This window comes from Sarcophilus harrisii, chromosome 2, assembly GCF_902635505.1.
Source record: "Sarcophilus harrisii chromosome 2, mSarHar1.11, whole genome shotgun sequence".
NCBI lineage: Eukaryota > Metazoa > Chordata > Mammalia > Dasyuromorphia > Dasyuridae > Sarcophilus > Sarcophilus harrisii.
In genome coordinates this window covers 548,923,504-548,941,097 of record NC_045427.1, presented here as the reverse complement: position 1 = coordinate 548,941,097, position 17,594 = coordinate 548,923,504, and the positions used below count along the sequence as shown (strand labels likewise).

Below are 17,594 nucleotides of genomic sequence, written 5' to 3'. Positions count from 1 at the left end.
GTGATCATCCAAGACAATTCCAATAGACTTAGAATGGAAAATGTTTTCTGCGTCCAGAGAAAGAACTGGAGATACTGTATGTGAATCAAAGAATAGTATTTTCATCCTTTTTGTTTGTTTGTTTGTTTGCTTGGTCTTTCCTTCTCAAGGTTTTTTTTTTTTTCCCTTTTGGTCTGATTTCTCCTTATACAACATGAAAAATGTGGAAATATGGTTAAAGTAATTGCACATATTTAACCTTTATCAAATTGCTTGCTACCTTGGGGAGAAGGGAGGGAAGAAAAGGAGAGAAATTTAAAACAAAAAGTCTTATAAAAATGAATGTTGAAAACTATCTTTTATATTTGGGGGAAAAATATTAATGAGGAAAATAAAAAGTGCAGGTCATAGAGTAAAGTGTAAAAAAAAAAAAAAAATGGAATGTAGGGAGGTGGAAGGTGGATCACTTACGACTTTGAATGCCAAACGGAACATTGGATCCTAGAGTCACTAAGGAGTTTATCGAGTAAGGAGGTGATATTGTAGACCTGAACTTTAGGAAAGTTGTCATATTGCCAAAGTTAAGCTAAATTGGAGCAGGGAGATATTTGAGGCAAGCAGACCCATCAGCAGGATATTGCAATAGTTCAGACATGAGGTGATAAAAGTCCTATACTAGGGTGGTAGCAGTGTCAGAGAAGAGAAAGGGTAATTGCCTTGGCCCTCGAGGCAGTGTGTGGACCCTGGAAGAAAAGAGACATAAGGGCAAGAGAGAGGGGACATGCAGAATGGAGGTAAGACAAATCCATCTGATCAAGCCTCATTTTAATGGGTGCAATAGTACAGATATATATAGCAGTAGGAAAGGAGGCAGGGTTGTGCAAACACAGTTCGGGGTGGGGGTCCTAGACAAAGGGTTGGTATCCTGTCCAAGGATGAGGTGCTCAGGTGTCTCTGGTCGTAGGAAGCTCTATGATGTGATTAGGGGATGCCTAGATATCTGCCTATTCAAAGTTAGGGCAGTGCTTGGTCATGTAGGATGTGATTAGGAGATTCCTCCATGATGTGATTAGGAGATTCCTATTAGGGCAGTCTTTTGGAATGTGGCCTTATATGGCCATAGATTAGTGCCGGCTCCCCACAGGTAATATTTAATAATAGATGTTGCAAAGATTAAATCAACAGGTTTTTGCAACAGATTGGATGTGAAAAAATGAAAGATGGAGTTGAAACTGACTATGCTTTGAGCCTAAAAGATTAGGAGTATAGTATTGCCCTCTATACTAATAGAGAAGGTGAAGAGTGTAGAGGGAAAGATAATGTGTTTTATTTTGGTTATACTGAGTTTCAGATGGTTTACTAGAAATACAGCTAGAGATATCTGAAAGGCAGTTAGACTAAAGGTCAATAGAGAGGCAGGATCAGGATAGGTAAACTTTTAAATCATTAGCACAGAAATGATAATTAAGTATTGTGAGTTGATGAGATCATTGTGTAACATATTATAGAGGGAGAAGAGTAGAAGTCCCAAGACAGAACCAGGTGGAACATCTGTAGTTAGAAGATATGATTTTTCATGAGGATTCAGAAACAGAGACTGTGAAATGGCCAAATAGGGAGGATAAGTAGGAGCAGGTGATATCCCCATCAATAGTTACAGAATAGTTAAGGAGAATAAGATCTTCAGTTGGCAAATCCATTGGATAACTTTGAAGAGATGTCAGATTATAAGGAATTAAAAAGGAAAGTGAGAATATGAAGGGACCTATTGTAAATGGCCTTTTAAAGGAGCTTAGCTATAAAGAGCAGAAAAGATATAGGATGACAATGGTTTAAATTCAGGTTGTCTCATTCTAAATCCAATGAGTTTTCCAGTGTGACATAATTTAGGAGAGTTCCCTGGGCTTCTTATAATAGTTCTGTCTTTGCCTAGAATACTCACAGACATTTCCATTCTCTGTAAAGAGAAGAATTTAGCCACAAAGAACAGAAGAGAAAAAGGATAATAGTTATCAAGAATGGAGCAATTAAGTGATGGGGCAACATGAGTATGTTTGAAGGAAATAGGAATGAGCCAGTAAACAGAGATTGAAAATAATTGATAGAATAGGAATGACAGAGAAAACTAGATGGAAGAATTGGAAAGGAATGAGATTTTTTTAGCAGGTAGAGGGGTTAGTCTAAGGAAGAAGGTCACCTATCATCTGAGATATTGGGGAAGGAGATGATAGTGACAGAAGTCATATAGGTGATATAAGATAGGGAAAATTGGAGAGGGAGCTCATGGTGAATGGACTCAATTTTTCTGTAAAATATGAGGCAAAGTTCTCAGCTAAGAGAATGGAGAAGGGAGAAACATGGAAAGTTTGAGATGAACTGAAAAGGTTTGAAAAATCCACTGTGGAGAGTAGGATCCTGACTTGATAAGGTGGGTATAGAAAGAATATCTAGCAACAGTAAAGGGCAGTTCAAGTTGTATAACATAAGTTTGTAGTGGACTTGGTTAGAAGAGTCTCATTATTTTCTCCAACTTTATTCATATGATGAGAGTAATTCAAGATTGAGATTTGACAGAGCATAATTGCCAAAATAATCAGGGGGCTAGGGATATAAGAAAGAAGGACAGTATAAAGTTGAATTGATATAACTAGGGTACAAGATGAGGAAAAGAGGAGAGGCTAGTGCAAAAGGAAAAAATTAGGGAGTTAAGTGACTTGAAGATCATTGTGCAGAGGAAGAATAAGAATTTATAACAGAAGGCAGAGAAGATATGAAAAGCCAATAGATTATGGTCAGACAAAGGAGTTTGGAAATTCTTGAATGTGGAGGTGGTACATTTGTGGCTGATGGCAAGATCAAAGGTATAGTCTATCTTTTCTGTCAGAGATGAGGTGAAGTAAGAGGTCATAAGAAAGTGAATACATTGAAGAACTGAGTGGTTAAGGTATTTGAGGAAGTGTCAACATCTATGTTGAAGTCTCCTAGTATGAGATTAGGAGTCATGGAGGAAAGAAAGATTGTGAGCTACATACTGCACTATTTGAGGAAGAAAGAGGAATAAGCTGGATGTCTGTAAACAACAGTTACCATAGTAGCTGATTGGGAGGTAGATGTAAATAGCATGAACCTCAAAGAGAAAGGGGTTTCTGAGTAATGGAGATAGGGGAAAAATTTTGAAGTAGCACCCTCATTCAAGCTCTCATCACTCTCTCCTAGGTTATTTCAATAAATTCTTAATTGTTCTCTCTCCAAAACCTTTTCCCAGGCACCTCTCTGATCCATCTTCCACATGGCTGCCCATATACTTCTTCCTAAAGTACAAATCTAACCATGTCTCTCTCCTGATCAAGAAGCTTTGGTGATTCCCTATTTCCCCTAAAATAAAATATGAACTTTTCAGCTTTACATTAAAAGTAATTTACAATCTTGCCCATGTTTACTTTTTCAGATGCTTCACATTAATTCCCTTCATGCAGTCTATATTCCAATCAGATTGTCTTAAGTGATGTTAATTGAACTCAGCTTTTCATCTTTCATCTCCAAGATATTACATTGGCTGTCTCCTTTTCCCTTTGAAAACACTTAACTTCCTTAACAGTTTAGTTAAGGTGTTACCTCCTTTAAATAAGAAGTCTTTCTTCTCTGTCAGGAAGTGTGGGTAGGTGAAAGGTATATGGTTCCCCCACAGCTCAGAGAATCAAGAGCTCCACTACCTTTCTTGAGCCATTTTTAATGTGTCTCTTTGTATTAATGAACTGGATCAAGTTGTCTTCTGGAAGATGTGGGTGGAAGAACAGAGGGAAAAAAATTCCAAGAAATGGAATCCCTCATTAGAACTCAAGTCTTTTGGAAATCTAGTATGGGGCTTGGGAAAATAGGATATGAAAGAGACCAGCATTTGAAAATCACAGATTCAAAGGGATTCTAGGAGGAGTAAAAGTCAGAAAACTTCTAGTTCAACCTGTACCCAAACAAAATTTCTGCCTACAACATCTCTTGCCACTGGTCACCCAACCTTTGCTTAAAAAAAAAAAAAAAAAAACTAGAAATGAAGAACCTAATAGTTCCATAGGTAGCTGATTTTATTTCTAAACAGCCTTAATCTTTAGGAATGTTTTCCTTACCTCAAGTCTAAATTTGCTTCACTGTGACATCCAGCCATTGCTCCTAATTTCATCCTCTGAGGCCAAACAGAACAAATCTAATCCTTATTACTATGGTGACTATTGGAATGTTTAAAGACTGCCAGTATATTTAAATGTAATAAACATTCACTAAATGCTGGTCAAGTGAAACACATCCCACCAGAGCTGAGGAGAAGATAGAAAACAATATGACTTTTATCTTCTGAGAACTTACACTTTACTTGGGGGAATATGGCAACTACTCAAGTAAGTATAACACAAAGCAGGCACTGAAAGGCAAGTGAAGAATTTAACAAAATGTTCTATACTATTAAAGATGGGCAAGTGCTATCATCTGATGGGAGAAGGGGTGGATCAGCACAGATATCACGGAGGACGTGACAAGTGAGCTGACTCACTTGAAGGAAGATAGGGAAGGTAACACTTGGCAATAAGGAAGTGGAGGGGTAGAGAAGGAAGTGGTAAATGTAAAGTGAGCAACAACATGAACTACCAAAAGCAAAGGTCAAGTTAACAAGTTCAAGATATACAAAAGATCTGAGGTTTTTTCCAGGGAATTCCATTTCTCCTACTCTCTCTCATTTTAGGTGGGAAAAATGTATACCAAGCATACCAAGTATGATGGGAGTGAGTTGAAGAAGACCTGCAGGAAAAGATCTTTAAAAAGAGGTGGACTTTATAACTAAAGAAATATGCTTGTCTATTCTGTCTGAATCAGCCATTGCATCAATTACGCAACAGTTCTCACAATTTAAACTACTTTTATGTAAAACAACTGATGGCAACACTGGAGTAGAAACCTAGAAGCCCAGATTGACCCTAATATTGGCTCAGTGTATTATAATGGGTCTCAACTTTCCTGTCTATAAAATGGTCCTAGAGGGAATAGGATGGAAAAATTGAACTAATTGTTATCTGAAGTCTATTCCAGGTTGCATAGTCTGAATAAAATTCTGGTTCTGATTGTGTTCAGAGATGTCTCAGTATTACTGTCCCAATTACTTTGTATCTGGCAATCAACAAGCATTTATTAAATATCTATATGTGCCAGATAGTAGGTACTGGAGATCCAAAGACAGAAGCAAAACAATCCCATGTATATATGTTGATTCATACAATAGCATGTAAGATATTAGAGGGCAGAGCAGGATCTATTTCGTTTTTTCTTTTTAGCCCCAAATCTAGCACAGTGCTCTATACCCTATTTTTTTTGTTGTTGTTGTTGTTGTTCTGGAATGATATTTAATTGTCATAGACAGACAGAGAAAATAAGAGAGAGAAAAAGAGAGACAAAAAAGAGAGACAGACAGACAGACAGATGGAGAGACAGAGAAAGAGAGAGACAGAGACAGAGAGAAAGAGTTACTTGGGAAAATTGAGTTTAAGTGACTTGATCAGAGTCATACAGTCACACTATGTGTCAGAGGGATCTGAGCCTAAAATTTCTTCACAGGGAAATTGACTTTCTAACCATTCTGTCACACTGATAGTCATCTGACACATAGTAGTTTTTTTTAATATATAAATTCTTGTTGAATGAATGTATGATCACATGATCCTATAATGAAACTGTCTCTTCCTGATGAGAGTTTTGTAGATTTAGAGATCAAGATAATTCATGAACCTCTCAAAAAGCCATTTCAGCAATTTAGGCATAATACCAACATGTATATTTAATGTGCTGTGATATGTCTAGGTAATCTCAGCTGAAAATAATAATAATAATAAAGTTATAAAATTTTCCAATATTTGTAATAAAAACTGAACTTTAAGATTTATAAAGTGCTTTACAAACATTATCTCATTCTCACCATAGCCCTATGTAATAGATACTCTTATTATCCCCATTTTAGAGATAAGGAAGTTGGCTCAGTAAGCTTAAGTGCCACACTGGAGGTCATTAATATATTGACCATCAGAGGCAAGTTTCAAACCTAGGTCCTTGACTCCAAATCTAGTTGTCTTTATACTATACCATAAACTTAAATCTTTTTCACTGAGATAGATTAATTTGTTTCTCTAAACTTTTTTATATACAAAAGAATCTCAGTTAAAATAATTAAATCTAAGAAACTATATTATATATGTACATATGTATATATATTAAAACATGATACACAACTATACATTTTTTATTATATGCATTTAATGAAATGCATATGTAATGAAATAAAACATGTTTATATTTATGCATATATATGAATACATATATAAAGATAGGTCCATACTATACCTTTATTGAATAAACCTTTAAGGCCATCTAAATCCAATTTTATAGTTAAGAAAGCTTGAAGCCCAGATGGGTTTATTCACTTGCCCAAATTTACATTCATAATCAGCAACAGTCAGGATTTAAATTCAAGACCAATGATACTAAATCCAGTAGTCTTTCAAAATTCAAAGGCATACACATCTTTAACTATATACATAGAAAGGGGGGAAGAAAGAGACAACGATAGAGAGCCAGTGCAAGTTATTAAATCATAGCTACAAGTAGATGTCTTTCTTACTTATCTACCTCTAAATTATTATTCTCAATCAATTTCCTTTTTTTTAAATTTATTTCTGTACTCAGTTTTAAAGGTTCCTTTGACTTTTCTAACTTTGTATCAAAAGTCTCCTGCAAGGAGTATTGGTTCTATGGGTTTCTGATCACCTCGGTCCCAAAGCCCCTCCAGAATTACTTATTTCTTAACTGGGAGAAGTTTTGATTTCATGTGGAGAGAAGCCTTCCCTTTTTTACTTCAATTAAGCCCTATTCTCTCAGCATGAGAGAACCATCTCATTAGATGATACTGGCATTTGGATTCAGTCAGTGGCTTCAGATCCATGTCTTTTTCTGATCCAGAACTGTCAGATGGAAGTGGTATGCCATTAGTATCTAGGTAAAAGATATGGACACACACACACACACACACACACACACACACACAGAGACAGAGAGACAGGCAGAGACAGAGACAGAGAGACAGAGACTCAGAGACAGAGAGAGGGAGACAAAGAGAGAGAGAGAGACAGACAGAGAGACAGAGACAGACAGAGAGAGAGACAGAGAGAGAGAGAGAGAGAGAGAGAGAGAGAGAGAGAGAGAGAGAAATGGAGGAAAGGAGGGAGGGAAAAAGAAAGGGGAAGGAGAGAGGGAAAGGGATGGAGGGAGAGAGAGGAGAGGAAGAGGGAAAAGGAGAGGGAAAAGGAGAAGGAGGGAGGGACTCACATGTAATACCAAGATTATTTGTCTACCTTCATGTCCCTCTAATGTGAATAGCAGTATTACTTATTGGTTAGAGGCCTGATGAATAAAAAAAGTAATGCTTCTCTCTAAGGTTTTCTTCCTGTTTCTTGAAGAGAGGTAATATCATTTTTCAATTGTTTCTTCTATTCTATTGATTCCTACTACTCCAAATGAACTATATTCCTTGCATTGATTTGCATAGGAACTTGCAAAGTCTCCATCCCATATTATCTCAATAGAGATGCACAAATACTGAATGAGGGATTATCATTTCTCTTTTCCAGATAAGACTGGGAAAGATAAAGAAGGTATTTCCTTGAGCTAATCTAACTAGCCTATGGCACAATGAGGATTTTAACTCAAGTTCCCCAACTCTTTAGTCCCATAATATCTCATTTTGAGTCAAATTTCTGAATCCTTTTTCCTATTGAATGCTTTGGAATTACTGTAGTTTCTCAGAACCCAAACAGAAACTAATAGTTTGCGTTTATGATGATGGGTTGTTATTTTTTCTTAGTCAGTCAGTAAATTATCATTCCTCAAGCACCATATGCCAGTCACTGTACTAAATGGTAGGATTTTATTTTTAAGACCCCCCCCGCCCCCCAAAAAAAAGTTCCAACATTTTCAGAGCTAATGATATGGATCAGTGTAGCATGCATATACAATTAATGTAAATCTGTGCAATTTAATTCTAGGAATTCATTTTCATTTAAAGTTGCTACTGAAATGTCATTGGGGGAATGTTCACTTGGGAAAGGTATAACTTACAACCATTTAATTATCTGGGATACATAAAGTATTGAAATTGGCGGAAAAAACCTTTCAGCAACATTTGGTCCAGCCTACTTTTTCTACATATCGAGACCCAGGGGAAAAAAAAAAAAAAAAAAAAGGAAATGACTTGATTAAGATGATCAATGAGTGAATACTAATAGAACAAATTCTAAAATTTAGTGCTCCAGAATCCTGACCCCATGTGATTTGATTGTTTTACAATCTCCAAATAAAAGGCACAATGGAGATAGTATCTCTGTTCTAATAAAAAAAAAAATGGCTCTCATAATCATGAACATAAGTAATGGCCAAACATAAAGTTGTAGAGTACTTAGGCAGAGCTGTGGTGTATAGGAGTCCCATGCTTAATTAATTCAATTGATTAACATTGATTGAGAACTTACTATATGCAATGAAGGCAGTGTACCTGATATTTGGATGAGCAGGATAGAGATAAAATGATAACTAAAACGAAATTCCTGCCCTTTTGGAACTTAGGAAAGATAAAACAAATTAGATTAGACAAATTAGACAAGTAAGACAAATTACTATTACAGAAAACGGAATGTGTTGACTATCATAAGAACAAAACAAAGTACTATAGAAATTCTGAGGCTGGCAAATACTTATCTGATTCAAGGAGATGACTAAGTGTGGAGGCTTCTGAATTAGGATCTTGAAGGATAGGGAGGGTTTTAAGTAGAAGAAAGGAGGAAAGGAAGGGTTCCAGACAGAGGGAATGACATGGTTGGGTTAAAAGGGAGATGATAAATTTCATTTGGAGCATATTGGTATCAGAAGAAGTACAGAATTGTTTTGTGTTGTGTCCAATTCATCTCTGCAGCTAAGCTTTTCATTCAAAATCATGACAAAACCCTTCTTCAAGCATTTGGGAAAAAGCTATCAAGGATTCTGGGGTTTTTGTGTTCATGTGTACTTTATCCACAGTATTTATGAAAGGAGGTAGATTTGAAGTCAAGGCACCTGAATTTAGATCTCAATTTATCCACTATCTGTGTGACCTTAGGCAAGTTATTTCATCTTACTGGCCCTCAGTTTCCCCTTCTGCAAAATGAAAGGATCAGACTCCCTAGTTCTAAATTTAAGATTTGATGAACTAGTGACTCTGTCCATAATAGTTAAGAAAATGTAATGAAAAGAAACTGATCCAGATACAGGCATATTATGAAAGCCTGGCCAAATTTTATCCAGGTACAAAAAGAACTGAAATAGGCAGGTTCAGGAATGCAGTCATTTTCCTTACCTGTCATGACTCAGGTTTTAGGGTGTTCTTCCCCCATTTCCAATCAATTGTATTCCTTTAAAGATTGATGGTTTCTTTAATAATCTCTGGGCAAACAGCTAACCTGCATATATGAAAAGAATAAAATGGAATGCTTATAATATGCTAGTCCAAAAATATATTACAAAAAAAGTGTCTTGGGATTGATAAAGACTAGAAGATGCTTTGTAATGCTAGGCAAGAACACAGTGAGAAACAAAAAGAGAAGAAAAACATAGACACAGAGAAAGAACTCTGGGAAAATCCTGTCATGAGAAGGCAGGAAAGCTAACTTTGTAGTTAAATGTTTGTTAAATTAAATAATTGCCTAACTTCATTGGGCTTAGAGATGAAAAGAACTTTAGAGATCATTTCATTTTGCATATTTTAATTTTATTTTATATATGAAGAAACAGAGGCCCCAAAGAAGGAAAATAGTTTGACCAATAGCATACTTAAAGTAAATGGCAAACCCATGTCCTCTGATGCCAAATCTAAACAAGTGCTTTATTTCTTCCACAAGATGTTTCCTTCCCAAATACTATATATTGAGAGTTCCAGATTGCTATACCAAATTTTGCTAACATTGTGTAGCTGAAAGAACATTTTAAAAGAGTAAGAAAAGAATCCAAGTGTTTGTGATCTCAGAAGAGAAAAGGAAGTAAAGAAATAAAATTGGAAAATTCAGTAAGTATTCATTAAACACCTACCAGATATAGTGCATATGGATAAAATGAAATCCTTACCTTCAAGGAGCTTACAATCAAGTAAGATAAACAAGTCACAGATGAATAAATTTATTGTAGATTAGACTGGGATTAGAGCATAGAAGGAGTACAGACAGAGTGATACGATGTGAAATGAAAGAGAAATAACTTCCTGCTAAGGTATTTAAGGAAGGCTTTGTCATTGAGGCAACATTTAATTTAATACTGGAATGAAGAGTAGTATGTGAAAATACCAGTAAAAAAAAAAAAAAAAAAAGTTATTCTAAGATGAATGGAATTCTCCTTGATTTACATTCGAAATTATTTTTAGGAATAACTTTTGAAACTTTATTCTTACACAAAGGAACTCTTTCCATTGCTGATATTGGGAACTGACTTCTTGAAATGCTAAAATTGTTCTATCATATTTTGTGGTTGTATTGTTTTGTTTTTACAATAAAATTTGATGTTTTGGGGGGGTGTGATTTAATATACACCTGATCTGATCTGAACACATTTATTAAAGAGTTCTAAAGTACTTTAAATTAAGGACATCCTAGAAGTTTGGGATCTTAGAAACAAAAATTAGTCTGAGCAGATTAGAATTGCAATCTACACCATATGGCCTGGTATTTATAATTTTAGTTTAAAGATTGCAGAGTAAAATCACTTCAAAGGAATCATGGAGTTTGGTAGTTTAACATATTTCTTTCTGGCTAGAAGGCACAGAAAGAGACTTTTTAATGTGTATACAAGTGATGTTGGGGCTCCAAATTTGAGCAAAATTGATGTCAGAATACCTCAGAAGTGCAAATAAATGCTATCCCTCTGAGCATTTCTGTGGCTGCTATCTTAAAAGCTGTGTGGAAATCAGCAAAAGCAGAAGCTGTTATTGGCAACTTCTTCACACGAGGGGGAGGTGGTAAATTCCACAGGATTTGTTGTGATACTGCCTTCACCACCTTCCACAACTCAGGACTGAGAATTGACAGAAGGGGGTGCTCAATCATTTCAGAGGCCATTTGGATCAATGAAACCCACACTGATAATGGGGGGTTCCTGTTGGGGCACCCCCAGCACATGTATTATGGCTATTATATCGCTGCCAATTGAAGCCATCATACAGTACCTTCCTTGAAAAGTTATCTTTTACCAACTAATTATTTTTCACTTCACCAAGGCTAAAGATTACAAAGTGAGAAATAAAGTGTAATGGGGGATGCTTGCTCAGTGCATCCTATCAGCTTGCTAAATGTGCACTCTCCATTTGTTTCTGGGAAACTCATGATGATGTATAAGGACATGCCTTGGAGAGGCTATTGAGAGACTATAGAGACATTCTATAACTACTTCCAATTGGCTAATCACATGTTTTCCAGGATTCTTTTTCAACTGTGTAGCTTATAAATTCTGAGTGAGTTCTAGTGACTTTTTTCTTCCCTTCATTCAGTGACTGCTTTGATCACAGAATCCGGTGACAGATTGTATTTTAAAGGAAAAGGCCTTATAGTCTTCTCCACATATGAGATCATATGGCCTCTGAAAAATAGACCTTAGCCTCTGATCTTTTCATTCATTCTTTTCTATTCTAGATAGAATCTCTTGAGGAGAGCAAGTCAATAAGAGTCAGAATCCAAGACTGGTTTTGCATTAAGTACAACATCAGTGCTCTAATTATCAAGGAATGATATTTAGGAGTGACCTCCAGGTATCCCTGGGGAATAGAAGCACTCCTATAGTTGACACATCTGGATATGAAGTCGGTAGGACTAAAGTTATATAGGAATTGAACTGTTTTGAACTTATATCTCCAGAGACTGAAGAGAGGTAGGGAACAGTTTGCACCTTGAGATGTTGGAGAGCATGTGATGAAGGGATTTTTATTTTTGTTCTTGCTATATGTTTCAAAAATATTCCTTCATAAAAGCTAATTAATGTTGAGTAGTTAAAGGGAATGCTATTAACTTGCCCCCAACAACATGGAAGATACATCTGGATGGGGCTCAAACTGATGGCAGTAAATATATCCCAATATTGTTGGTTACACCCTGAATTCCCGTTGACTTCTAAAATTCTTTCTCATCTCCTCTACAACATTGTCTTGGACTCTATCTTAGTCATCAGACTCTGATAACTGAGACTTTTCCTTAGCTTGACTAGAATCAGACCTCCATAATATTTATCAGATATCTTCACACTGTCATGGTGATTAAGGGCCACCACTACTCACTTTTTCAATTAGGTGTTGTCTTCTTCCATTAGAAAAAAATACTCCTTGAAAGAAGGGACTCTCTTTCTTGCTTATATTTATATCACGAGTACTTAGTACAATGTCGGTGTATTTCAGTCCTTAGTAAATAATTTCTTGGTTTGACTAAATATCTATACACTTAACTTTTAGGTAGAGAATTCTCTATTAGAAATTTGATATGCCCAAAAGGACTGAAAATTGCTATTCATTCCCAATGAAAAGATGACAGACACAAAAAGCCACATGAGAAATACATTTTCAGATATGGCACAAGGGTGGATTCATTTTGTTTGACAATGCTTATTTGTTAAAAGGGTTGTGTTTTTCTTTGTATCTTGGGAGATACAGCAGATTTAGGAAGGACCCGTGTAGTGTTGCCAATAAGGGGGAAAAAAGGAAGGAAAAGGGGTCACTGATTTTTTTTAATACACAGAGAACAGAAAGAAGTTAAAAAAAAAAAAAAAACAGACAAGCAGGACAACTTTGAATATAACAAAATGATTGTTGCCTGAATGGTGAGAGTTCCTGAATCCTAGCTTCTAGAGAACATTGGGATATCTTTGTTAGGTTGTATTCTGAAACTCTTACATTTGAACTGATAGATGCAATTCTATAGGAATGATAGGATTCCATCTATCAGTTCAAATGTAAGAGCTCCAGAATACAGCCTTTTAAGAGATGAAGAGGATTTCCCAAGACATTCAGGGCAATCCCAAGCATATAATCTAGCCATCTTGATAGATGGCAAGACAAGATGTGTTTTCTGAATAGCATCTGCCTTGGTTTGCCTCTCTACAAACCCCAAATTTGACTAGGCCTAGAATATTGCATTCTATGGAGGGGAAAGTTCTTGGGGAAAACTAGTCTTTGGGGGAGAAGATGATTCATGTGGCCCAAAAGCTGTTAGAGTTAACAGGGTATTAAAAGTCATATTCCAAGGAAACAATAGCAGTGATAATAAGCATTTCTATAGAAATTTAATGTTACATGTATTATCTCAGTTTCTCCTCAAACCAACCCTGAGAAGTAGATACGATTGTCCCCATTTTAAAGAAGAGGAAACTGAGGCAGAAAAGTTTAAGTTAACTTGCTCAGATTCACAGAGCAGTCAAGTATCTGAGGGTGCATTTGAACTCAGATCTTCCCGATTTCAGGCCCAGTATTCCATTCTCTTTACCACCTAGCTAAAAAGGCTAGAAGAATTATCTAAAGGTAATAATTAATATTTAACATCTCAGCATCCTAAAGATATCATAAAAGTGTTAGATTAACAAAGCAATGATAATAATAGCTAACATTTCTATTGTGCTTGCTCTGCACCAGGCATGTGCTAAGCACTTTATGGTTTTCTCATTTGGTCCTCACAACAACCCTGGGAAGTAAATGTTATTATCCCTATTTTACAGATGAAGAAACAGAAATAAACTGAGTTGTTCAGGGTCACAAAACTAGTAAGTGTCCGAGGATGAATTTGAAGTTACATATTCCTTCATATGGTCCATTATTCATCCACTATACCTCTTAGCTGCCTCTCATGGGCCCACTCTGCTATGCAGAATTAATCAGTAGACAATTTTTAGAAAAGGCATTTGATCTGTGCTTCACTATTACTATGAATTATTTGATACTGTGGATCCAGTGGGAAGGAGAGTTTCCTGTTTAAGAAACCTTAAGCATAATTTTCTTCTGAAAGAATTTTAGCTTTTAGAATAACAATACTAGAAGGAGGGCTTATGTAGGTCTCTTTAAGTAAAATGGTGATGCACCAGAATATATATTTATAATTATCTATCTAGAAACCCCAAGTTTGTTTCTCTTCTTGAGATAATTCTAGGAGTGCAATATCAAGAGAACTTTAGGTGCATTCCCATCTCTTTTTAGCCACATTTGGTTATTGTGATTTCATAGCATTCAGTTTCGATTGTTTTGTTGATTTTTTTATTTTTAAAGTATTGTCATTGTATATAGTGTCTTCCTGGTTCAGCTTACTTCACTATATCATATATTAAGTATCTTTGTGGGCATCTGACTATGTAGCTGTATGTAAATTATCTAACAATTTATGCTGCTCATAATGTTTATTCTCAGATAATTTATCTAATTACAAATTCTTCTTTGGGAAGAATATAGGGAGATCCAGGTTTTTCACTGAGCAAAAAAATGCCTTGTTGAATACACACACACACACACACACACATATAATAAAGATAAAAATATTAACTAGATGGATCTAGAAGAACACTGATCTTTGCTTTTTTGAGTTATCTCTTGCCCCAAATCAAATTTACTTGTAGCTAAGCCAGAGAAGATATTGGGGGTAAGAGTAGCTAACCTAGTTGTGACAGAAGATTTTGAATTCCATCCTAAATGCACAATATATAAAAGATCTAATATTAACTAGGGAAGTGGCAGGGTGGGGAGAGGAGAGCAAGGCCATGCAGGTAAAGCACTATGTGTGGTTTTTCTTACATATGCAACATTGCTGTAATTAAAGAGAAAGCAGCCTCCCTTTATCAGAATAGGTGCTAGATATTACATCCTAGAAAAGTAGAAGCCCATCAAGGCAGGAACTTCAGGTCCAATAGAGATGCTACAATGGATATCCAGAAGGAGATCAATAATAAATACCATGTTTAACAAAAAAGCAGCTTTTCCATAGCATAACATTTCCCTCCAGACCACTGGTCCTGCTTCCAAACCAATTCCCCAAAGCCATCTTCCAGGGAAAATATTCTTGTGGAAAAGGAGCCAAGCATCCTTACCAGCTAATAACCAATAGCCATTTGCAAGGCAAATAAGTCAACCTAGCTAAGAAAAATCACTTCTACTACCATCACAGTCATATGATCCCAATCCTAGAAGATAGACCAAAGCTGTCTACAGCCAGAGAGAATATTGTGGGAACTGAGTGTGGATCACAACATAACATTCTCATTCTTTTTGTTGTTCGCTTGCATTTTGTTTTTTTTTACTCATTTACTTTTTTTTTTAATCTGATTTTTATGGTTCAGCAAGAGAATTGTGTCAATATGTTTATACATATTGGTTTTAACATATATTTTAACATGTTTAATATATATTAGATTACTTGCCATCTAAGGGAGGGGATGGGAGGAAGGAGAAGAAAATCTGAAACACAAGGCTATGCATGAGTCAGTGTTGTCAAATTATCCATGCACATGTTTTGAAAATAAAAAGCTTTAAAAATTAAAAAAAAGAAGATAGAACAAGACCCTGAACCTGAGCACTTTAAAAAAGAGTAGCACCCTTCATTTCACTGACCCTGCTTCCAGCAGAATCCATGAAGCTATCATCCAGAGAATGAACTCTTGTATAGATGCGACTGGACAACAGCTTCTGCAGTCCCCCTCTCCTTAGTAGCCATATTTACAAATAACCCTGGATAGGTGAGGACAGCAAGGGGAATGGGAATCCGTTCTCCCTCTCTCACCCCCAAAATCCTTAGCAATTGATATCATGTGATTTCATTTATGAAATTGAAATTAAAGAAGGTACATCAATATCAGCTTTGCCACTGCATACATGGAGATATTTCCATACAACTATTAGCTGAAATTTCCTATATATGTTGTTTTTCCTTTGAAGAATATGAATTCTTTTAGATTAGGTATTATCTTGCTATTCTATTTGTATCCCCAGTGCTTTGCACAGAATTACTGCTTAATAACTACCTTTTTACTCATTCATATTCTGTTTCCATTCATATTCCTGTATTTCTGCAATAGTTACAATAAGCCAAAGGAATGCATGTCCAAACCTCTCTTCCCCATTCTTGCCAGAAATAAAGAACAAGGCTTGAGATAGAAAGGATCATAGCTTTGAAGCTAGAGGCATATTGAGAGGTCATTCAATGAGTCCAATCTCTATATTTCATACATTTAAAAAATGAAGTTCAGAGAATATATGTAACTTGTCCAGTCATATAATATAGACAGTAGGTAGGAGAACAGGGACTCCAATGCTAGGCTTTTGACTCCAGCATTTTTTCCACTGCACTACTTCCTGCCTCCAATAAAGGCATTATCATATTATATAGTATATATGAATACACATGTAGTCCTGCATGTTTATGCATTCAGTATTTAATGACATAATGTAAATCCCCCAAGTTTTGAATCTTCAAACCTTGGCCAAATTTCCTCATATGCTCCACACACTTCCTCTACTACTTTCCAATCAACGTGTGTTCATAGGATGAGTATAAACTGAATTTAATATCACTCTAAGTAATACTTAATTTAAAATTTTAATCTCCTGGGAAATTGGAGAAAAAAGTTATATGCCTAAAGAACTGAGAATCCCCAACTGCTCTCTTCTCCTATAACCTTAAATTGCCCTATTCTGTCCCAATTCACAGAATGTAAAAACTAAAAAATGCTAAATTTTCAATTAGTCAAACACTTCTATTTTGTGGATGAGAAAGGTAATGTCTATAGAGGAAAATTGTCTTGCCTAAAGTCATGGGATCATCCATTAGAACTGTAAAGGATCTAAGATATCATCTACTCTAATCTCTTCATTTTACAAATAAGGAAGCTGAGTCCTAGGGATGGTGGTATACTGGTAAAATGTTTAACAACCAGCTGGGGTAGGAAGTGAGGGATATGGAGATATGAGCAGTGCATATATTTAAATTTAATTTGCATTATTAACATTTTCTTAATCACTTTCTTAAGTCTACACAAACAACAAAATAAAAAATCAAGCTCCAGTTTGTGACATTTGCTGATTATGGATATGTAAATGCTAACTAAAATTTAAATTTTGCAATAGATTCTTCTTCTTCTTTTTTTTTTTTTTTTTTTTTTTTTTGCTGAAACAATTAGGGTTAAGTGACTTGCCCAGGGTTACACAGCTAGGAAGTGTTAAGTGTCTGAGGTCAAATTTGAACTCAGGTCCTCCTGACTTCAGGGCTAGTGCTCTATCCACTGCACCACCTAGCTGCCCTGCAATAGATTCTTGAGTTCTAAACCTGGACTTATCTGACTCTAGCACACATAGATAAAGTTTATGGCCCACAATCAACAAAACAACAAGTATTACTTGTGGAATTTAAATCCAGTTACTTAAAATCTAGTACCACTACTCTTTTCATTCATTATACCATGGAGCTTCCCCCACAGGAGGGAACCAGGGCTAGAATCCATTCTCAATTCAGTGCTCTTTCTACCATGCCTGGGAAGAAATTCCCATGCCACAA

General features: G+C 35.9%; 1 protein-coding gene across 1 annotated transcript in view; it reads right to left on the bottom strand.

The window, feature by feature from the left end:
• ANKRD34C (ankyrin repeat domain 34C) overlaps positions 1 to 4,162 on the bottom strand; it is a 142,672-nt gene extending 138,510 nt beyond the window's left edge. The window contains exon 1 of the mRNA XM_031955636.1: positions 4,104 to 4,162. The gene's annotated coding sequence lies outside the window, so the exon portion shown is untranslated. The remainder of the gene's footprint in view (positions 1 to 4,103) is intronic.
• Between the last annotated feature and the right edge of the window lie 13,432 nt (positions 4,163 to 17,594).